Raw genomic sequence first — 24264 nt, 5'->3', positions numbered from 1 at the left:
ACCACCACACCACCACATGTCCATCTTTTTACGAGCCTAGAAAATAATTATATATTAAGGGTGATATACAAAAAAGAAAAAGAAAAAAAAAGTATGTTTTGAAAGTGTGCTCCGAAAAGTTGTTCCAAAAAGCAATTGAATGTGAAAAGTTATGTATTGTAAAATGCCAAATAAGCATTCTCCAAAGTTAGTAAAAGAGGCCAAAGATGCACATACTAGACGGGGCTGAGAGTTTACGTGTTACCAAGGGGATAGTGATTCTGAGGATACACTATTGGGGCTCGACGTTCTTAGTCAATAAATATTAAATTAGGGATTTATAGGACAAAGTCCAATAATATTTAGGAATTGCTCGTAAGGCCTTCTCATGACCATTCATCCATCAAATTCCACCGAGTGCATCTAATTAGTACCATCAACGAGTCCTTGGCTTATGGTGATTTGTCGAACCGGTATGCTTCGACTCTATTTCTTTTAGCTCTCTTTGTCTGAGATGGGGTAGGTGTAGCTGTAGCTTTTGAACTTTAAAACGCTTAATGAAATTTGGGGTTCGATAGGTTGGTGCCTGAGTTTAGGTGGACAACAATATCGGCAATCACGGTTTTTGCGTTTATCTATGCTTAAAAGTAACTTATATGTTTTAAAGATCGATTTTGAATTAAGATTCCATTGCAATACATATTTTTCGAGGACGAAAAAAGTTTAAGTGTGGGGATATTTGATATGGGCTAAATTATATACATATTATTATACATATTTCCTATACTTTTAAATACTTTTGAGCTAGTTTTTTTAACTGAATATTGTATTAATTGGCTCATATGTGAGTTTAATGGTTTCGAGAGACAACGGGCTAAAGTAGAGTAATTTTACTAACTTAAAACCAACGGGTGAATATTTGAATATGTTAGTATAATTATTATAAAGTGTGTCTTTCAATTAAATGATGTGATGTGCATTTAAGTGAAATATGTTACTCACCATTTTATTTGTTGTGGATAATAACATGACGAGAGAAGTCTAAAACTGATGATGGCCCACAAGACTTGATGGAAGTGAAGCCCACATCACATTTATCTATCAATCCATTACTTGTGTCGGTGGACAAAAAAGAATATGAGAGGGCCTTCAAGATTTGAAGACATGTATTATTGACCCTACTTTGAAAGAAATTATTATTATTACGAAGTACTCCAGAAGCCGTCATATATATGATAATTATTATTTCTTGGGGAGAATCTATAATATATATATATATATATATATATATATATATATATATATATATATATAAACGAAAACATAAAAATCCTACGTGTCGCGATGTAGTCGTCCCCTTTTTTTTGGAGTCACCAGATTTGCTTGATTTTTTAAATGGAGGCTTCTCATGCATTTGACCCGAATTCATGAGTATGGGTCTTACCAAACAAAAATATTTCTTAAACGGGTTATAACATCTCATTAAATAAAAAACTATTTTCACCAAATTATTGATGTAAAAATCCTATAAAATAGGATATACTAAAAATTAATATCTTATTTATTTAAAAAAGATACATATTATTTAAATTAAAAAAACAATTTTATAGTAAAAAAAATAAATGGTTTTTGGTCGCTGTTTGCTTACTGGCTTCATATAATTCAGAAAACACCAGTTTTCTCGAAGCTTCTTGTTCATATCTCTCATCAAAAGGCACTATTCGATAATGTCTGTCTAGCAAATCCCCCGCTAACCCGAGTGAAGATTCAAAAATTGGTCCTACATTCATTCGCAAAGGTACTCCTAATGGATTGAAGACCATATCAACAGCTCTTCCATCTTGCAAATAAGGCATATCTTGTCTAGGTAAAATTTTTGAAATGATACCCTTATTTCCATGTCTTCCAGCTACTTTATCGTCTATTTTTATTTCACGTTTCTGTAAAATATATACACGAATACTTTCTGTTTTCTCTGTCTCATTTGTCTTAGAGCTCTGGACCCATCTCACATCAATAACCCGACCCCTGCCGCCAATAGGTAGTTTTAGACAAGTTTCTTTTGAAGTATATACCCGCATGCCAAGTATGGTTCGTAACAATCTATCTTCTGGGGCATATGATGATTCTTTCACCATTTGGGGCGTGAATTTACCTACTAAAATATCACCGGTTTCCACCCAAGATCCCAGCATTACAATTCCATTTTTGTCTAAATTTCGGAGTAAATGGACTTCTAAATGCGGAATTTCATTAGTGACCTTTCGGTGCCTTGGTTAATCTGAATTTCATATTTACGTATATGAAAAGAAGTATAAATATCTTCATATACTAAGCGCTCGCTAATGAGTACCGCATCTTCAAAATTGTAACCTTCCCATGGCATATAAGCTACTAATACGTTTTTACCCAAAGCGTGTTCGCCACCAACTGTAGCAGCACCATACGCTAAAATTTGTCCCTTTTTAATGCATTTACCCTGCCGAACCTGGGGTTTTTGATGCATACAAGTATTTTTGTTGGAATGTTGATACATAACTAATGGAATCCTTAGAGTATTTCTATTACCTGATAAAAGGATCTTGTCAGTATCGGTATAAAAAATCTTTCCTTCGTGTTCAGCTATAGCAAGAGCCCCTGAATCTAGAGCCGCTTGGCCTTCTAATCCAGTTCCAACATTGCACTTCTCGGACTGAGAAAGAGGGACTGCTTGGCGTTGCATATTAGAACTCATTAAAGCCCGATTCGCGTCATTATGCTCGATAAAAGGAATGAGGGAAGCTCCAATAGAAAAATATTGGAAAGAAAAAATACTTCGAATATGAACCTGTTCCCATGCAATAGTCAGGAATTCTTGACGATATCGAGCTGGAACAACCTGTTCTTCCTGAATACCTTGATTCAAGGCCAAAGAATTTCGTGCCGCTACCATATAGTATTCATCTCTACCCGGTGATAAATAAAGCATTTGTGCCCCTTTTAATCTCTCAGAAATTTTATAAAACGGACTTTCTAGAGACCCCGAACGGCCAATCCTCGCATGAATTGCTAAGGATCCAATAAGTCCAACATTTATTCCTTCAGATGTGTTAATTGGGCAAATACGCCCATAGGTACTAGGATGAATATCTCGTATTGGAAAAGTAGCAGTTCGCGCAGTCAATCCCCCCGGGCCCAAATAACTCAATTTTCTCCCATGAACTATTTGTGTCAATGGATTAGTTCGATCCAAAACTTGAGATAATGGGTGTAAACGGAAAAAAACTTTATAAGTATCTGTTAATGGAGTTGAATTTACCAAGTTCTGAGGAGTTGGTGTCCAGTTATACCATAAGTATATTATTAACTTTCATAAATATTATTTATAATTAAAAAAGCCAATTTTATAGTAAAAAATAAACGGGTCTTGGGTCTTATCAAAACTATATAGCTTTAAAACCGGGTTATAACATCTCATTTATTTGTGAAACAATTTATATTATCAAACCATAAGTATATTATTAACTTTCATACAATAAAAAAGTTATAAATTCAAAAAATAAATAAATATTAAAAAAACAATATAAAACACCCCCTTAATACGGGAACAAAAACTAGTATTATATATATATATATATATCAAAAAGTAACATTGAGCTCCTCTTTCAGATTTACTGTTCATGACATTGTGAGCTCTCTACCTGACACGTACCCCTCATAGTTGGTATGACTTATCACGGACTATATTAAGTTATAAACTGTATACATTCAGGTATATTAGCTTCTCGTCAGATTGCATACATTCAGGTAAAGCCTCCGTCTTCTTCATCACCCTTCGCTATCGTCTTCGTATTCATGTAACTTTCACTCACCGTCCTCTGTTTGTTGATCTTTCATCCCTAAATAAAAAATGCCGGGTTTCAATTCGAAACCCTTGGTGGCACTGGAGGGCGTTGGTGTCGTGGTTCAGTGGCCGGCGAAGGTAGCAGTTGCTTCAACTTTGATAGGTTTGTCCTTTTTTTATCCGAATTTACCATTAAACGACTCTGTATAAAGGTTTGTGCCCTTTGTGTTTGCCGATTGTGGTCTATCGGTTTGGTTGATAACAGCTATAACAGTCATGTATATGAGCCCATCATGATGACCGTTTATCGCCATTGGGTTCTGATTCGAAAATTGCGGTGGAATCGTGATGGCAATAGGCTGTTGTGTTTGTCGTTTGTGGTCTATTGTTGACCTGCCCACGACTTTACGCCTTTACGTTTTTTTCGGTCGGTTTGGTTACTATGTAGTGTATTGTTTAGCGGCGGCTTTACGATCACCCTTTCATCAATTTGTTTGCTAACAGCTATAATGGTCACGTATCTGAGCCTACGAATGATGATCATCAACCATTGTCGGGTTCCGATTCGAGACCATTGCTAGCGAGGAAGCCGTGGTAGCTATTCTGTTTAACAATTTTTGGCCACATTTTACCTAGATGACCTTCAACTTAGTTATAAGGTCTAGGATGACAATGCATTCGATCCTATGATGATGATCATCATCATATATAGTTGTCGTTAATCGACCGCCCCAGCAACGCGGGGCTAAAATACTTGTTATTATTATTACATAACCTACGTGAGGTTTTTTTGGGAGCCGCGAACCACACATCCACAATATTAGAATTAATATTATTATATCTTTGTTTGAGGTGGTCAACAATCATTGCAACACATCAACAATATTTATTTTTTTTGGTGCTTTGGTGCTTCTATTTATGCGCAATGATTTTTGGCATATTATTAGAAGTTTATATTCTTACTAGCTTAAATATCCGACGGGTGATAAGTTGTCGGGTTTGTCTGCGTTGTTAGGGTTTTAGGTTAAATTATCTGACAGGAGGTTTGCCTATTTTTGCCTTAATTTCACTGTTTACCCGTGTCCTTTAGACTGTTCAAAAACCACCCCGTGTACTTAGGTGCATTGAGATAGTGAAACCGACGGGTTAGCTGTTTTCTAGGGTAATTAATCATAGTTGGTGAACTGACAGGTGAACTAATAAGCCGGTGTTTTTACATGATCTCTAAGATTTCTTTTTAGATGACACATTGAGAGTGATTAAGGATCCATTAAGTTTCCTAGAGTTTCATGCCTTTAGATTCCCGGTTCCCATAACATTTTCTCGTATCGATAAAAGCCCGAGTCATCACAATTCGGATTCCTTGCCTAGGTAACTCTTGCTCTCATTTGAATTTACTAAAGTCTTATTCGGTAATTTAATTTTCTAGTTTACTTTAATTTAATTAAGTAATTAGTTTAATTAATTATTAGTTTTTAAAATAAAATAAATAAAAATCCAAAAATATATATTTTCTTAATTATTACTTTAAATTAGCTTTTATAACTAGTTTCGTTAATTTAATAAGTGTCTATAGGGTTCGATCTTCCCGATCTTCCCATAGCTATTCTACACCCGATAGGTTCACTTGTCTGTTACTAATGGTTTAGTTTAGGATATTCTAGGTTTTTATTACTCGTTGTGCTTGGTCATTATTTGCTAAAATTTTATATACCACTTTACGCACATCAACCGGTAACTAATTTATGACGTTGATGTCATTGATCGATCCCGCAACTCTAAAAAAAGGATGCCAAATCCAAAGGTCACATGATGCAACCACCTCTAGCATTATGGTGGGACATCCATGATCACCTCTGGTATATTGCCCTTTCCAAGAAACTGGACACTTTTTCCATGGAAAATGCATGCAATCTATACTACCTAGAATTCCTGGAAAGCCGTGTCGGCTTTCATGAGTCTCGAATAACCGTTGAATGTCGTTTTCATTAGGTATTCTAAGATATGCTTTTGAATATAGTTTGATTACATACTGGAAAAATATTTTTAAACATTCCTTGGCTGTAGGTTCACCGATCCGTACCTATTTATCGGTTGGATCAGCTCCCGTGCCGTATGCCAACTGACGTATGGCGGATGTGCATTTTTACTGAAACATCTCTTCTTTGTCTAAAGTATTGGTAATTAGAAGACACATAATTGACAATTATAAGGAAAAGTGTACGACTCATCAGAAACCGACGTCTAAATATGTGTTCGAGGCACACTGATATGAGAGAAAAGTAGTCGTTCCAAAGATGCGCACCTCCTCATCTCGACTTCCGTATATTATTTTGCGCTTCCGCTTTGGACGTGGCGTAGAATTTGAGCCTGCTCCGGTACTTGACAAATCATAAACTGCCATAAAGATGTTTTCAACTATATCAGACAAAGTTTCTTGAACTGTTGTATAACGCATTGCATGAACATATTATCATTAGTATAAGGAGTAAAAATAGTAATTGTGGGTGGAGGTGGAGGAGGTTATTGGGTATTTTCTTCGTTACTCGAGTCGTATGTGTCTAAAAGACCACGTGAAGGAGAAGAATGCATTGTTTTTCGTCGCTCGAGCTCATTGTTTGTGTAATGGAATTTAAACCGGTAAAGAGAAATTGGAGCTAGAGATTATTCGTTTGTGTGATATATGTGAATGAAGGTTTGTATACGTATACACATATGGTAGATTATAGGGTTTTATCTATTAAAATTTTAGTGCTTTAAGTAAAAAAATCAAAAAAAGGTTCCGTTGAAATTAATTGCATGCATTTTAAATGTGGTTGTTGGCCCCATCTACAAAGAGACAACAATAGTGTGTGTTTTCAATACATATCATTTCTAACAAACTCTACAATGATACAACTCACTTGTTTGAAATTTAAAACTATTCCACGTGGGATTCCATTACACCCACTGGAGATGCCCTACGTTTTATAGATATAGGTTAAAGATTACTATATTGTGGTCCCCTAAGTTTTATAGATATAGGTTAAAGTTTACTAGATTATGGTACCATTTAGAGTGATGACTTCTTGCTATTATATTATTATTTTAAGTTGTTAATCTAAATCAATAGTCCCTTTGTTGCTTTATATGTCATGTAAACTTCTTTTAACAAACTAGATTATGGAACTTGGGTGATTCCAGTAGAATTCAGAGTTAATTTGATGAAAGAATAGTTGTCTCTATTCAAGAATGGTCTCCGGTTTCCAGCCTCCAGAGATATGATATTTTCTCAAACCCTAACTTTATCCTTATATAGGGTTTTTAGTTTGTGACCATGTAGCTTAATCTGGTCTAACATATGGTACTCTTGTTTCAACAAATGGTACTATGACTCAGCAAATGGTACTCTAATTCAACAAACCATACTTTAAAACTTTCTGATCTACGTTGCTTCTCTACATAGTATAAGATACTCTGATTTTAGCAAATGATATGCTGAAACCAACTTTTACCCAAATTCTCTAGTTTTGATAATAAGTTATTACAGATCATCCCGATACTTCATATTATTCAATTACATGCTTCCAAAATGTATCTTTAATGCACAAGAACCTGAAAATCAAAAGCATGTATGAAGTACCATAATTCAAACAAAAAAAACTTAATAAAACTAATAAGATAATACAAATAAATACATGATTTATAACCGACTATTACATCCTCACACTTATCTCTTGCTTGCCCTCAAGGAAAATCTAATGGAAGCATCAACCTCATTGATAGGTATATCAATTACCATCATAAATGTTAGTAAGGTCCAAGGCATACCCAATTGCCGACACTTTCTAGATTGATGACCCGACAAATATATTTCATGATGCTTTAAAATAATGGAGTTGCCTGTACAAGTGTACTTTGTTTCCAGACAGAGTATACATGTTCATACCTCTTAAAGATATATAGTTCAGCTTGGTTTAATATCTGGACTAGCTAGAAGTGCGCTAGTATACATATGCCCTCAAGATCAATTATGAGACACAAGGTAATAAGCTTGCCTACCGATCATATATCCATCCATTAACCATCGATTACATAAAAATCAGGACTAGCGAGTTATGTTGGGGCTTAGGATAGGGTGCGGAATAGGATTTTTTTCACTAAGGTGAATGAAACCCAATTTATTCAAAACAAACAAACAATGAAATTCGCAAATATAATATTGCTATTTGCAACCACTGAGATATCAACTAGCAACTTTTTTTTCTTTTTCTTATCATTTTTTTTTTCATTTTTCCCTTATTTTTATCCATATATAACAAGTACAAGATGAAATGAGACATATATACATTGTGTATTATGTTCTACATATTGACTATATATAACTCTAATGTACCAAATTTCATCAAACATGGTTTAAATAAAAGGCCAAGACTAACACGGTTTGTAATATCAGCGTTAACAAACGAAAGGGAAGTGGCTCAAAATGGGTTCTAAAGAATACTGTAGAGAAGAGATCTTTTATTGAGTACAAGATTACATGTGCCGGTTTTCTACAGTCCTAGTTCTCCTTGCAGGTGGTGGTATTAAGATCTCAACATGCATATGCCAAGTAAGTTCTAATTCTTGTGAAACATAATGGCTACACTCAAATAATTATCTAGCATGCTTATATATATATATATATATATATATAATGTGTATTTAAGTATAGGGGCTTATCTCACAATACGAAGGAAGTTGGGCTACCAATATGAATTATGTATATCCGTCCCCTTGGCTCGTTATCCCCATCTAAACGACCCAATTTTATTTCCTTTTTGAAAAAAATTGCTGAGAAAACTATCGAGAAGCATAAGCTCACCGACCAAATATCTATAACTTGAAATTAATAATAGTAATTAATAGTTAACAATGTTGGTTGGTTTCTGAGCACCCTCGAGCTACCTACGGGCAATGACATTTTTTTTAATTTTCCCCTCATCCTCACACTTGAGGGTAACATTGCCTATTGGTAACCTCATGCTGGGAGTGCCCTTTCTTGCTTGTCAGCCGTTGTGCTACCACTCCTATGATTTTTGGTAAGCCAGAGCAAGACTTGGCGGCACACTTTCTTTCCCCTTGCGGAGAGAATATACAAGTGACACCCTCGCTACCAAGTCCTTGAACCAGTACTGCTTTACGAGAACGATCTTTCTCCTTGCTTCGGGGCCTTTCCCTCCCGTTAGCTTAGCTTGGCTTTAGTTAGAAAAATGTCATGTGACTCCTAGTATTTCTTGTTTGTTGTGATTTGGTCAAGTAACAAGAAGTGTCAGCAATCTGTATAGTGCTCTTTCTAGTACTTTGACTTGGTGTTTAGAATTTAAACATTTGAATAGCATTTTAGGAGGACGAGGTTAAAATTGATTGTTTAACAATTTTGAAAACGAGCTCTATTGTGATGGTCACATCAATTTATTCTACAATAACACTCTTAAATACTAAACTAGAATGACAAAATGGATTATGAAAGCGAAATCACCCGATATAAATGGCAATTTGGTGCATGCGTTGGCATGGTAAAAAACCATCTTATCCAAAGAATGGAACCCATCACAAAATCTTAAGACGTGTAGAAGCAAGCTTCTCATAATGGTTAACTTAGGTCTTCAAAAAGTTTTGAAATAAAAATTATTAATTCAATTTTAGAAATTAATTACGAAGCTGAATTATTAAGTTTTATAATAAATTTTGTTAAGCAAGTCAACTAGTTAAAAGATCTAACTCACTTTCATAGGAATCACAGTTTCATTTAGTGTATGCAGCAAACCCTTTAAACTCCCCCCCTCGGTTGCCTAGGTGGGCGAGTAAGGTCTCGTAAGGGTTTCTAGAGAAATACACCTATAAAGTTCAATTATAACATAATGTACACATACCTGATGCTTGTAGAAAAAGAAACATGAATGCATTTCCAAGGAGCTCAATGTGATCGGTGATCCAAATTTTTAATTTTGCTGAAACCTTAGGTCCTCGTGTGTCGCGAATAGATAAAGGTCCAACCTTTGTGTCACACGAGCTGGAATCTCATTTTCAAACAACATTTTCATTGACCACTTCAACTCCAACTTTTCCCCGTTTGGTATCCCCTCACTTAGCTTTTACTAAGATGGTACACTTGAAATAAACAATTAGCAATATACAAACTAAAAATAAAATGCAAACCAAATTAAAATAAAATTTTATTTACTTTTTTTTCACACTCATGGCGGACTCTGTGCAACCCTATCGGTAAATGCACGCTTTTCCTTAAGTAGTTACTCCAAATATACTGGCAAGCCAAGATCATGGCCAAACATTGCTAATCTCCGTTTTGCATCGTGTACACGTGGTCTCTTTATCTCCTTCTTTCTCGTCTTCTTTCCTTTCCTTGTTGTTACTTCCTCATTATCGCTAACCTCATTCACTATCTCATTTCGTTTTTTCACCTCCATGCTACTGTCTCGCTCATACCTGTCAATCACAAAAAAAATCCTCTTTTGTGTGATCCTTACTCAAGGAGACACACTTGTTAACAAAATCCTCCATTGGGCTTTCCTTGTCAACAAGAGGGCCAATAGCATTTTCAAACAATGATAATTGTTTGTCACAGTTCCCACATTTAATTCCCAATCTCCCTTTAGCACAATCAATCACCGCATGTTCTGTAGCAAGGAATGGCCTACCTAGTATGACTATAGGTTGTGTGTTCTTCACGCTTTTAGCATAGTCAAGTACTAGAAAGTCAACTGGGTAGCAGAAATCCTCCACATATGCCATCACATTAGATATCATGCCACGAGGAAGTGAATGAGTTTGATCCGTTAACACCACGGTGATGCTTGCCTTTTTTTAACTGACCAAGCTCATACTAAACATGTAAACTATCAGACATGATACTAACACAAGCTCCAAGATCTAGAAGTGCCCAAACAATTTTTGATTCCCCAATTTGAATTGATAAAAGTGGTACTCTCGGGTCTTGGAGTTTAATCGGGGTGATATTATTCTACACTCCATCATCCCTTATGTTGGTCAGTTTACCATTTAAACACTTATCACAAGAATAAGTTTTACAAAAAAAAAAAAAAAAATCTTTCATTATTCTTTAATTCAAGGTTATTTTGGAAAATTGTTTCATATTTGCCAAAACTTTTAATATCATCACTAACATCTTTCACCACCCCTTCAACAAATTGTCATTGTGGATCCACTTGAACACTAAAAATTTCAAAATTAGGTAAAGACTTACTGCGTTGGCATGTACATTGTTCCCTTTCATTGAGCTCAAGTTGAAATGTTGCGGGTTTGTTGTGGTGTCATTTGGCAGGTGATCGGAGTTTTCTTTAATCCAGCCATGTCTGAAGCTAGTTGACTAAATTGTTTCTCCATGGTAGCTACAAAGTTCCTCTGATTTTCTTTCTGCAAGTCGGTCACCATCGTCACCAGTGCTTCCATCTTGGCATTCGAATCATTAATATTACTCGAAGATCCTCTCTGTTGGTTCTAATTATAACCACCTGAAGTATTATTGTCCTGGTAGTATCTCAGTTATACCCGCCATTACCACTTTAATTCTGCAAATTCCGCTGATGGCCGCTTTGACGGTAATTATTTTATTGGCGGTTTCGATTGGTTCCTGAAAAATTGGTGGTTGACTGTGTTGCAGGGTTCCTATATTTTTAACTTGGATGGTTCCTTAACCCCGAATGGTTTGTTTGAGTTGAAGCCTTGACCCTTTGAATCCCCGTAAGCATAAATCATAATACACCTCTTCGGGTTCCTCATCGTAATCAAATCGGGACAATTTATGTCTTATGTCTCAGTTTCCCACAATCTTTACAAACCAGAAATTTTGTACCAACTTTACCAATCTCTCTCTTAACCTTCTCATTCTTCAATAGCAACAATTCATGCTCTAAGAATGATATATGATCATCTTACCTTGTTGCTATACGTTTTTCACCAATAGAACTGCATATTGCCTCTTAGATCTGATAAGTGAGAATATGGATATTCTAAAGCCATAAAGTGAAATTTGAGCAGACAATTGATTTAAGATGAACGTGATTTACATTCTTCTTCCCTGCACACGAACTGATGGTACAATCGGTGAAGCATCATCAGATATAGCCGGTCTGAACCGACTATTCGCACCTTAAATGAGAGATATGATTTTCTTCTTGTTTGACCATTTTTGTTAACTTGGCCCCACCTTGTGGTTCTTTATCCAGTCTTAAATTTCCCAAATTAACTCTCTATTTACCAATACCATTTCGATTACCACCCGCATTCTCGTCTCCATTACCAACCCACTGATTACTATTAACCCGCTGCTCCAGTATCTCCCAGCCATCTTCAAATTCATCTTCTTGGCATACTCGGTATTTGCCCTAACTTTCGAGTAATTACCAGCTTTCCCTTCATTCTGATCATCCCAATCCCCTTCACCTTCTTCATCTTCTGTATGCATACTAACATAGTATTCATCTTGATTCAATTGTATTATGTGACGGGGGTTGCTGTGTGGACATGTGATTCAGGTTGGCTGTTGTTTTGGTTTATGGATTGTTGAACTGAGTAGTTCAGGTTCTTGTTCCGGTAGTTCAGGTGCATGTGGAGTTGGTAGTCTTCGGTCAGGCTTGGTAAACGTTTGGGTTATTTTCAGTTTGGTTATGTTGGTTTCGATGGGGTTAAATTGATTATCTTCATGCCTCAGGTTTTGGTTATGATCTTCCATTCCTGATTGTTTTTGTTGAGCTCTATTATGTCTTACTAATCTTTCAAATTGTGGCTCAAATACAAGTGGTGACTGTTTTCCTAAGAAACGATGCACATGCACCTATCACATGCACAATTAACACCCCTCGTGTAATAGGGAAAAAATAAAAATAAAAATAAAGTAAAAATAAAAAGTAAAGTCAAACAAAAAAAAATAAAATCACATAAAAACACTAAGCACACGAACTCACCGACAAGATCGCCATTTTGATGTAGCTGTCATGGTCTAATAAAAGAATATGATTAAAATAGTGTTGTTATTCACCTTAAACTAGTTATGACAAGTCACTTTTGTCAAACCACGAAGATTTTGTAGTCATTGTTCAGTGTAACTGATTTTAATCGTTATGATGTTATTTAATTCATGAAGAAACAGTCTGAGTGCTGAACACGCTAGCAATGATTGATTTGAGATAAATATGCACTTAAACAAGTTGTAACAATGAATGGAAAACAAATCACACGCGGGTTCAAAAATATATAGAACTAGATTAATATACACAAATGACTTGGTTTTAGTTAAACACACTTGATATTTTGGGTTTCTCAGCATGCATTCCTAATCATAGGTGTCAACAATCGTCTTCTATGAATCATAAACAATTGCACACTTCATAAACCAGAAACAGTTAACAAACCCGGGTATGAATCGGTCTTAATAGCAATCCCCATTTCACAATGTTATTGATGTAAGGAAATCTTAACAATTAGGAATCCAAGACAATAATAACAACTTAATTCAAGCCATTCAGTCAATTACAAAGGATTAATCAAGCACATGTGCACAACATTAAATCTAGATTAAATACTCTTACACTTACCTATGATTCGAAGAGATTGACCGCTCATGTTGCTTATGAAATCTTCAATCCTCATGGAATCCGGAGTTGATTTGATGAAAGAATAGTTTTTTTCTTTCCAAGAATGGTCTCCAACTTCCAGAGATACGAGGTTATGAACCAACTAGTATATATTGTCAAATTAATTAAGCAACATATATCATAAAGCTATTTAGAGGTTTCATATGAAAGGACAAGTTCGTATTAATTGTAACCGAATGATTACAATCTAATCCCCACTTAAACTTAGTTCATCATTCACCGATTTTCAGTACAATAGTATTATGATAAGGTGAATGTGTGATATGTGAAAAGTGTTAATAAAGAAGAGACTATCTTCTTAATTTATACATGTGCCAAACTACTGATGAGAAAAAGGTGAAAGCGATATCTAACCAAATTAGTTACAAACTACTGATGAACTAATACATACAACTGTCTATAAAAGAATCTTATGATAACTACTGATCTTTGCTTAAACAACTTATATTCGTATCATCAACAGTTTTCTTGAGCAATTGTTATATCTTCAGTTCTTTCATAACAACAATTTATTTGATTAGATGTTTTGGAGTATCAGTTTGAAAAAAAAACGTAATGGAGAACAACTGATAAACATCAGTTGTTTGGTTTATGACCATCAATTCTTTGCTAGGTTCAGCGAGAGCCAATTGTCGGATTTAGAAGCCTCCAACATTAATGTGTCTTGGATTCGGTCGCTCTTTGAAGCTAATCACAAAAGGAATGACGCTCGGATGCTTATGCAAACGAAAGCAAACATTACATTAAGTAAAGTCATATTGGCTTTAAATAATCCCAACAATCACCTTCTAGTCACCGTCGGTCCCAACTAACAAAATGGCCAGTGATAGTCGCACCTTTTAACATATGTGCTTCTAGTGATCCACGACTAACAGAAGCGTGACTCCATTAGTGTCCAGTTACCAGAAAAATGTTTTTTTGTCAAAAACTTCTTTTTCTCCGGAAAACTCAACATTTTTGTAAAAAACCTTTTTGAAACCTTAGATCGGACATTTAGAAAACTTTTTTAGTTAAAACCTCAATTATTGAATTCGCCGAAGTGGTCGTCAGACAAACGTTTTGGCTTAAAAACTCCTTTTTAGGTGGAAATTGTCGGTGGTGGTGATGTTTGGTAGTGGTGGTCGACAATGGTGTTCAAGTGGAGGTAGTAATGTTCAGGTGGTGGTTGTCGTTCTGCGGCGGTGGTTTTCAGGTGGTGATGTTCAAGTGGTGGTGGTGGTGTTCAGATTGAGTTTTCCGGCAAAAAAGGAGTCGTCCGAAAAAAAGAGTTGTTCAGGCGGCTGGAGACTAACGGAGATACGCTTCCATTCGCCGAGGATCGTTAAAGCAAACATATTAAAAAAGATGGGACTATTACCAACCATTTCGTTAGTTAGGACCGACAACAATCAAAAGATAATAATTGGGATTATATAAAACCAAAATACCTTAATTAAATTAAAAAATGCGGATGAATAAGTGTATGTAAATACTTCAGTTTGGTGAAAAGAAGCTAAATGACAACAATTAGGAATCTAAGGATATGAAAGACTTGTGGGTTAAACAACTAGTTTTATAGGCTAAGTAATAGATCTCGTTCAGAGGTTGCCAGTTACTTTTGGTATGCTACTTAAAAATCATAAGATTATGAGCCTATATTTTGCTTTAGAGGTGGCAAGCTTGTTGTAATTTGGGCTAATAACATTAAAATGTATTAGGTCAATTTTTTTGAAAGAAAAAAGTAGAAACAATAAAAATATTAAGTATGATTTTATGGATACTCAGATGTTGGGTGTTTTGCGTTTAATTTAGGTTTTGCATCATGTACAATTCTGATTTTAAGTTGAGCCATCGAATTTAGATACCGACTCGATCTAATAGTAGTAAATTGATTTTTGAAAGACGATTTTCTTATTAATCTTTAAATATTTCATGTATACTATACATACAATCTATAACTTCACATAAAATGATAAAGTTCTTTTTTTCACTTTTTAATAACTAGCTATTTTTTAGATATTAATTATACTTTAGCTAAATATCCATTCTTGGTGCCGCAAGCATCTACATGGCGTGCCACGTCACCTTTTTATGTTAATTTTAAAAAAAAATTCATAAGCAATTTTTTAGGTTTGGTAATTTATGTTTATGATTTAGGGCCGATACCGACCGAATTGGTGTAATTTCTCGCCACCTGAACACACGTTTTTTTAAATTTCCTTTTTGTTTTAAATACGCTAATTTGTTGTATTTCACAAAAAGAAATGTGAGTATTACCGGCGACATCGGGCAAGAGCGACGACAGTCATCCCTGTTGCCGCTATTGCCCGATGTCGTCGGTAAAGCCACCCGCCGGCAATACTCACGATCCGTGTGATTCATCTTGTTTCTGACTCTTGATTAAAACAAGATCCAATGGTACACAAGTTCCCATATTCTTTTCTCCTTCAAAGAAACACACTCCTCCCTCCTTATTTCCTCAAATTACACACCCTTCTCCAACACATATTCACCACCTGCCTCCACCGTGCCTTCCAATGTAGGAACACCAACAACCACCGTCAAGATCTCCGATCACCACCAACAGCCACCGTAAAAAAACTCCAGTTTACAAGCTCCATCACCATAAAACACCACCGTCAAGATCTCCTTCAACCACCACCGCCACCGTCAAGATCTCCTTCATCCACAATCACCACAGTCATACGTCAAGACCTCTGGAAATAAGTTGTGCCATTATGTATCTTGTAATTGACGATTTTAGTATGTTTATGTAAGAAAATTTAAGTGAAAAATGATGTTGTTTGTATGTATAATTATGTAAGAACAATTTTAGTGAGAAATAAATTGTGTTATTATGCATATTGTAATCGAAGATTTTAGTATTATGAATTTATGATATATCTTGTTGAGTATGGGAATTGGTCTCCGATATGATTTCCGGCAAATTATCTGGCAAGGCATTAGACATTAGCGATATTGCTTTGGGTTGGACATTGCGGTAGTGCGTTACCAGCGACCTTATTAGCGGCGATTTTCGGGCTCTTTAGTAGCGACAATTGTCGCTGGTAATACTCACATTTCTTGTAGTGTTTGGGGTTTAACGTTTTTTAGTTGTTTAGTATCAGTGTCGTAACTCGTTACCGACTGAATTTGAGTTGGTTTGTGATTGCAACCCACAAAATTTGGTGTTTTCTTAAAATATTTAAAATTGTTGTAGTTGGCGTTGACAAACTTTTTTTTTTTGCTTTTGTTTCGGTGCCGTAACTTGATATCTACCAAATTAGCGTCGACTCACATCCAGGCCGTGCGGGTTTTACCAACCGATCATACATTATTTTAAATATATTTTTTTCCTTATCAGCGTGAATAATATTGTTTGCATTTACCTGGTAGAAATTAAAAATGCAATTCATCAAAAAAAAGCAAAACAAAGAAAGGAAAATTCTCAAAATAGTGTGATATTCTAAATTTGTCAACTCAAAATTGTTTTTCCAAATTTGTCTCTCTTTTAACACATCGCCAACGATGTATTAGGTAGTCCCGCCGATGAGTTAGATAACACATAGTCAACGATGCGTTAGGCTTCCAAACACATGATCAATGATATGTTAGTCCTCCAAACACATAGTAAAAGATGTATTAGGCATACAAACACATGGTTAAAGATGTGTTAGCTTTTTCTTTGTTTTTTTTAATATTATAATATCACTGACCATGTGTTTGGATGTCTAACACATCGTTGACTATGTGTTTTGAGGCATAACACATCGTTGGCTATGTGTTAGCTAACTCGTCGGCGGTACTAACTAACACATCGTCGGCGATGCGTTAAAAAAGAGACAAATCTAAAACAAACGATTTTGAGGGGCAAATTTAAAATCTCTCATCATTAAGGGGCTATATTGAAAACTTTCCCAACAAAAAAGCACTTTAAGAAAACCTATAGCGTAAGTACGTAACTGTTTTATTTACTGAAACCCTTGATGCCACACTTGCTGCCGTCGCATACGCCACCAATTCAGCTGAAAACCCTACCGTCAACAACTCTTAATCTGGTACGGATTCTAACCAGATATATATATATATATTAATTTGCGATCTGATTCACTACATTCACAAATTGTTTCGACTAATTCATCAGAAAGAAGCATTTTGTATATATATTGCTGTTATTATTTATTAAATCATCATTTTGTCTAGATTTTAGAGAGTTAAGCTGAATTGTTTAGTCTTTAATTAACCTGCCGGTATCAAGTAATTAACTATATTTAGCTTAATTACTAATGTAACTTGAATCTTGTTAAAAGTTGGTTTTTTTTTTTCCGGAACAGGAACATTCAAGAATGGATACAACAAGAAAGAAATATTTTGCATCATTTACAGACACAAAACTTGAAACGACAAACACGCCAAATGACTTGTGTAAAGTCTTACAAGGATTGACCCGATGCTCAGAAGTCTGATATAAGGGATATGGGATTTCAATTATTGAGTCATTTAGCATAAGCCGCATACCGATGGGATTGGGGCGTTGGTTGTTAGACAACTATGATCATAAAAGGAACGAATTAGACCTTGGCAGCCATAAAATTAAAATAACCCCTTCAAAGGTTCATGAGGTTTTCGGAGTGCCCATGGGGGGGGGGGGGGGGGATTCCGATATATGAAAAGAGATACGCGAGAAAAGAGGATGTTATTAGAAAAGAATGGAAGAAACAACCCTTTCGTTATCCTGCTATAACATTTGTTAAAAATGTCATTGAAATTCTTAAATTAAATACTAAAGGTGGAACACTTTTCAAGCTTAATTTTCTTGTTGTCTTCAGTTCTGTCATTGGTGGGACAACTAAGAGTGGAACCGTAAGTCAAAGGTTTCTTTCATCAATCAGAAATGAAGATGACATCCGTAACATGGATTGGTGCAATTATATCATAACTTGCTTGAAGAGGACAAAAGAGCAATGGAATGGTAAAGAGCCCTACAATGGCCCGTTGACTTTTCTTGCGGTAGTTGACTTTTCTTGCGGTACGTTTGTTTATGTAAGTTGCTTCTTAACATGATTAAATAATATGATTTTCATAACACGACAGGCATTATACGCACACGAGCAACAACTAAGACGTAATCCTGAAAAGGCAATAACCCCGGCAATACTATATGTTAACACTGGTTTTTTAGTTGATCTTGAGGGTTCCATGCATATTGACATTCGAGTTAAGTTAGAAACTCAAACTAATGGAGGCCAAATTGTTGTTGATCAAAATATAAGTCTGCAACAAGATGAGGTTCAACCTCAAGCTGATGAATGTCAAACTGCTATGGACCATAATGTAAACGTACCGCAAGACGAGGAACATGAAGATCAGTTTCAAACATCAAATCCTGAATCTGCATTGAACCTAAAGTTACCCATTGGCCACTGTGTTCTCAACCACTGTCTAGATTATCAGCTAATCCAGTCAATTGTAACCGACTTGAACTGCCTAAAGACAAGAAGGTAAGTCATGCGCACTATTTAATGTTATATTCTTATAACATTTCTACCTTGTAAACGCTTAAACACCCGTACAGTTTCAAGAACTTAAAATTAACCTACAACGATTAATGAAATTCTAATTATACTTAACACATGTTGCTTTATCTTTGTAGTCACATAAGGATGCTATAGTTATCTTAGACCCCGAACAGTGGAAAAGGCAATTCAATAAAAAATCAGGTGTATTTGCTAGAATGAAAAAGCTGTATATCATTTACAGATCAAAATTTCTGCTTGTGTTAGCCATTTTTAATTTTCTTAGATTTTATATAGCTAGAAATATTAAGTATTGCTATAAAATTAAGTACATGTAAGTGTACCATATATATATAAAACATCACTACTGTAATTAGGTTAATTCTTTTGATGCTACAGTTTACCAATATTAAGTAAAAAGTTCTAAGATTGCATTCCATATATTAGTTTTTATGTTATACATTTCTAAGATTAACATTGGAAAAGGCAATTTAGCCTCAAATGGACAAAAACGGAGTGATTTTGGCTTTTTTGCTAGTTTTTTTTAGTGAAACGTCTCCAAACTTGGTCGTGTCTGCTTATCGTTGCTTTTATCTTTCTTAAATGTTATATAACTAAAATATTTAATATGGTTATAAAATTAGGTACATTTAAGTGAAACACATAACATCACTACCATAATTAGGTTAACTCTTTTGGGGCTACAGTTTACTTATGTTAAGTAATAAGAGCTAAGATTGAATTTCGTATATAACCAAATACCAAACTAAGTGTTAAGTGTTACACAACCCGCTTGACCCATTACTCGACTGACCTGCTAAATTTACATAGGTAGAAAATGGTGAAAGTGGCATATATTGTGTCCAAGGCTACAAAGTTAAGCAGAGTGTTGCAAATATTCTTAAAGCCATTTTGAAGAAACACGGTGATATCGCAGCCGATTGTGTATTGAAAACAGATTCCGTGAGATCATCAATCCTTGAAACTGTTTGTGAAATTGTCAAGCGGATTCAAGCTAATGATGCTATTGAAAGATTGGAAGATATAAAGAGTCAGGTGTCTGATGCAAAAGCAGTCAACATTGATGTGTCATGGATTGAAGCTCACCTGGAAGCCCGTGAAATGTACACTTTGCTTATGACATTGAAAGCAGACAACCTTTCGGCTAGAAAGGTTGCGCTAGACAATCTGAGAAAGAGACGTGCAGAGCTTGCGGCTGCAGAAGAACGGTCTAAAGAGGCTAAAAGGCGTGTGGGGGTACTGCATCTTGTTGGAAAGATTCTAACTGACAGCTTCTTTCAGTTGAAAGCCAAAACAGATTCATCGGTAAATGGCCCACTTAAATTGGCTAGATAGATAATGTTATTGCTATGCTATGGTGTGATGTGTAACTATCTAAAGATTTCCTGTGATTATCATGTATTTTGGTCAAAACTTAAAAGGGGTTACTGACCTAGGGGAATGTTGTTATAACTGTTAATTTTGCATCCAGTTTGTTCATTGTTAAACTTTTATCATGAGTTGAATGGGAATGTTGTTTTCGTGATTATCTTTCTGTACGTATATATCCTAATAAAAAATTAAGTGTATGCCATTATTGGAGTTTAAGTTGATTTTGATCACCCACTTGTCATAAGAAATTCGTTTAATATCCGAAGATCAAAACATGATGATGTCTTTAAATCCGCTACTATATGGATTATCCATCGTCATTCGAAAAGGATTTGTTAGAAAAAAATTATTAAACATCTTTCTTTTTTTACGTATTTTGTAATATATCAAAATATACCATAATTCCTTTTTCGATGTATTTATCGCGTAGTAAACACCATTTACACTTTATCCATTGTGATATTCGGAGGCCATCGCTTTAGGAAACAAACATTGCATTTACTAGCACAATCTAAAATAGACCGCACGCAGTTTGCACCAGGGTACAGGGACATAGTTGATGACGCCAGCCCTATTAGATGCTTGCTTCTATATAAACCACCAGTAAAGAAAAATAGAGATATGCTCTCTCACTAATCATAACTTATCTCCCGTACTTAATCCTCCAAGCGAGAGGAGGGTACATAGCTTTTACACCGATTGTTAGCAAGAGCAACCAGGAAGGTGATCTTGGGGGTCGGACTAGGATATTAAATCATTCGTATCCTAATTCCCTTCTTCACTTTTTGTTCTGGTTATCGTTGTTGGATTAATCTTGATGGGTTAATGGATATAGGTTAAATAATTAGAATGGGTAGCGTAGTTTTATTTAGTATTTTATTTAAGTATGTAGCAAGTTTATCTATTGAAAGAGTCTTAAGTAGTGGAGCTAGTTCTTTGGAGTTAGTGGGATAGTGGTTAGGTTATAATTTATTCTCCTATATATGTATGTATAGCAATGAATGAAAATAGTCTAGAATATTCAGCAAATCTCAATTCTTTACGTGTGTTTAGTGAGTTTATCGAATGTGAGATTGGGGCCTGAACCAACATTTGGTATCAAAGCGGGTGAGAAAAGAGGGCCGTTTTGAGAGTCGTTTAAAGAAAGGGTATAGCCCTTTGGCTGCAGGGCTGAAGGCGAAGCAGGCTAGGATCAAACAGAAAGATAGGAAGACGCAAAGGGCTGATCTAGAAGTTGTGATCAGCATAAGAAAGTAACAAGGAAGAGGCGATTTAATCGCTAGAAAGAAAGGGCTGATCGAGGTCAGCGAAAGAGAAAGAAAGTTGGGTTCAAATCTTTGAATCCTTAAGAAAGGAAGAAAGAAGGGGCGCCGCACAAGAAAGAAGAAAGAGGCCGGCGTCGCTTAGCAAGAAAGAAAGAAAGAAAGCCTCGCAAGAAAGAAAGAAAGAAGACCGATGTGTCGCAAAAGACCGGTGGCACATAGACCGGGAAAGAAAGACCGTGAGAAGAGACCAAAGCCATAATAGACTGGATGGCTTGAAAGAATGAAAAAAAAAACTCACCAGAGAAAGAGAAGACCGTAGTCGCCGGAGAAGAAGAGCCGGTGACAAGAAGACCGCTGTCGGAAAGCTTGTTCTGACAGGAGAAAAAGACCGAAGACCGCTGCCGGAAAGTGAGTTCCGGTGGGAAATAAAGAAGACCGATATAGACCGACTTCAGATCCGAACCGGCGAGAAGAAGACCGAAAAGACTGAAAAAAGCTGCAAAGGACCGGCAGCTTATCAAGACCGAAGGAGGTAACCCGGACCAGTGGTTGCCTAAGAAAGATAGACCGAGGTTTCAACAACAAAAGGCCGTAGGAGTTGTTAATATAGAAGACCGAAGTTTTTGACAGAAGATAGGTTTGTTTGGAAGTGTTTTAGAGGTATTGTTTTAGTAGAAAGAAAAGAAGGAAGGAAGTTCGGGCGGTGATTGTTGCTGTGTAAAATGGACAACAATGAATTATAATGGGGAAAGCATACTAGCACAGACCTAAAGTGTATTGTTGTCATATGATTGAATTAAGTACACAAGCAGGTGAAAATATATGGCTGTAATATTTCAAGAAGAAAAAAGGAGGTGATCATATGTGATAATGAGAAGAAAGAAGTAGCAAGCCTAGATTAGTCGCTAGCAAGAAATGAAGCAAGAGCAAGCAAGAAACTGGACCCATGTGGTGTGTTTAGCAAGAGCAAGAACTGAGTCGTGTGTGGCTCATAGCAAGTGGCAAGTCCAAATCTTTATGGTTTAAATTGCAAGTCAGCAAGGAGATGAATTTGAAGCAACAAAGAAAGTTCAAATCAAGAAAGAATCAAGCAAGATTAGCAAGATCCACATCATTACATTATTGTTGATCATAATTGGAACTACCATTACTTGGTGGTGAGTTGCGTATTGCAACGGGAAATTGGTAGCAAGAGTGGCTGGTATTTAGACAAGGGTTTGTGAAATACTATAAAATCTAAACAACAATCAATAATGAGGGTCTAAATGAGCCCCAACTTTATTTGATATATTGATTTGATTAAATAATGATCAATTTAAACTTATTCATCAGTGCATAAGGATTTCCTTGAGAACATGTTCTCCTTAACAATACTAATAACTAAACCTATGTTATTCCTCAAATTGTTTCTAAGAATGAACTCTAATGCAGTAATGCATAACGTATTAAAATGAGTCAATATGATAGATAATATAATCTTGTCTGACTCAATAAAATTTTGAATTTTCAGAATAATAATACAAAATAATTATTATCCAGTTTCTAATGTATCTGCCTATGTTGAGACACATTTTAGTTTGACTTTGTTTTATGCTTTAAATACCCTCTCATCGCAATTTTTTCTTATATAAATCACATAAAAAGGTGTAACCGGTGCACTGGCTACCTCCTGTGTTTGCGTAGAGTTCAGGGAGAGGCCAGATGACTTCGCGATCTAATGTACGCAGCCTGACCGCATACTTTTGTGTAAGAGGTTGTTTCCACGTCTTGAACCCTTGATCTCAAGGTCACAAAGCAGCAAGTTGTTGCTCAGGCCAGCCCTCTGTATATATAACAAAAAATAACGTTAGGTTTCTTAATTTGCAATGCTTGTGAATGCTTCTCTTAATCTTGTATGTACGTTCACTGCCAAATAAAAATATTTCGATAGCATTTTGAAATCTTAATCACAAAATTTAGAAAGAATCAAAATGAAACCAAAGACTTTCGTTTTATAGTTGCAAAACAATCACAGTATTTAGCTAAAAATTAAAACGACACAATGCTCCGAAGAAAAAAAAAGATGCCTATTCGCACTTAAACCAATTGAGAAAAAGTGTTATCCTACTAATCATTGATGATTAGCTCATCATGTCTACTTGCCAACGGTAACTAAAGTTTTAACTGGCTTTATTTATGGAAAAGTAAAAAGATAATGTAAAAGTGAAACGACTCCATATATATATATATATGGAAATATTCTGCAAAGGTGGCATAAAATCGTCCATATATATAAAACTCAGAAGGTTTTCAGGAGTAACCTAAAGTTATAAAATGTTGTTGTCAGCTGGTTCATCATCACCACTTAATTATGAGCTGAAAATGGAGTTGATGGACGCCGGGAAGAAGCTGCTGCTATTACATCTGCCATCTTTAAGGGATCAGGATACTGATATTAATATTATTCGCATACTTCTTTCAGTAAGCCTACCTACCTACTTACCTACCTACCTACCTACCTACCTAGGGTTTTCTTCTCCATATTATATTATGCTTTAGTATAGATTCAAAATGATATTAATGGTTCTTTTGCTTAGCTAGGTTTTAACTTCTTCATAGTGATTTTGCCCTAATTTCTTTATATTTGGGGTGCAGATGAGCCAACCTAGTAGTCA

At 35.6% G+C, this 24264-nt stretch overlaps 1 pseudogene; it reads right to left on the bottom strand.

Moving 5' to 3' along the window:
• Positions 1 to 1583: 1583 nt before the first annotated feature.
• LOC143552437 (DNA-directed RNA polymerase subunit beta-like) lies at positions 1584 to 12269 on the bottom strand (annotated as a pseudogene).
• Between the last annotated feature and the right edge of the window lie 11995 nt (positions 12270 to 24264).

The sequence above is a fragment of the Bidens hawaiensis genome, unplaced genomic scaffold (genome assembly GCF_021521415.1).
Source record: "Bidens hawaiensis isolate Kalapana, Puna unplaced genomic scaffold, B.hawaiensis_p1.1 tig00016869_1, whole genome shotgun sequence".
NCBI lineage: Eukaryota > Viridiplantae > Streptophyta > Magnoliopsida > Asterales > Asteraceae > Bidens > Bidens hawaiensis.
The sequence above is the reverse complement of the archived record's forward strand: the minus strand, read 5'-3'. Positions and strand labels throughout refer to the sequence as shown.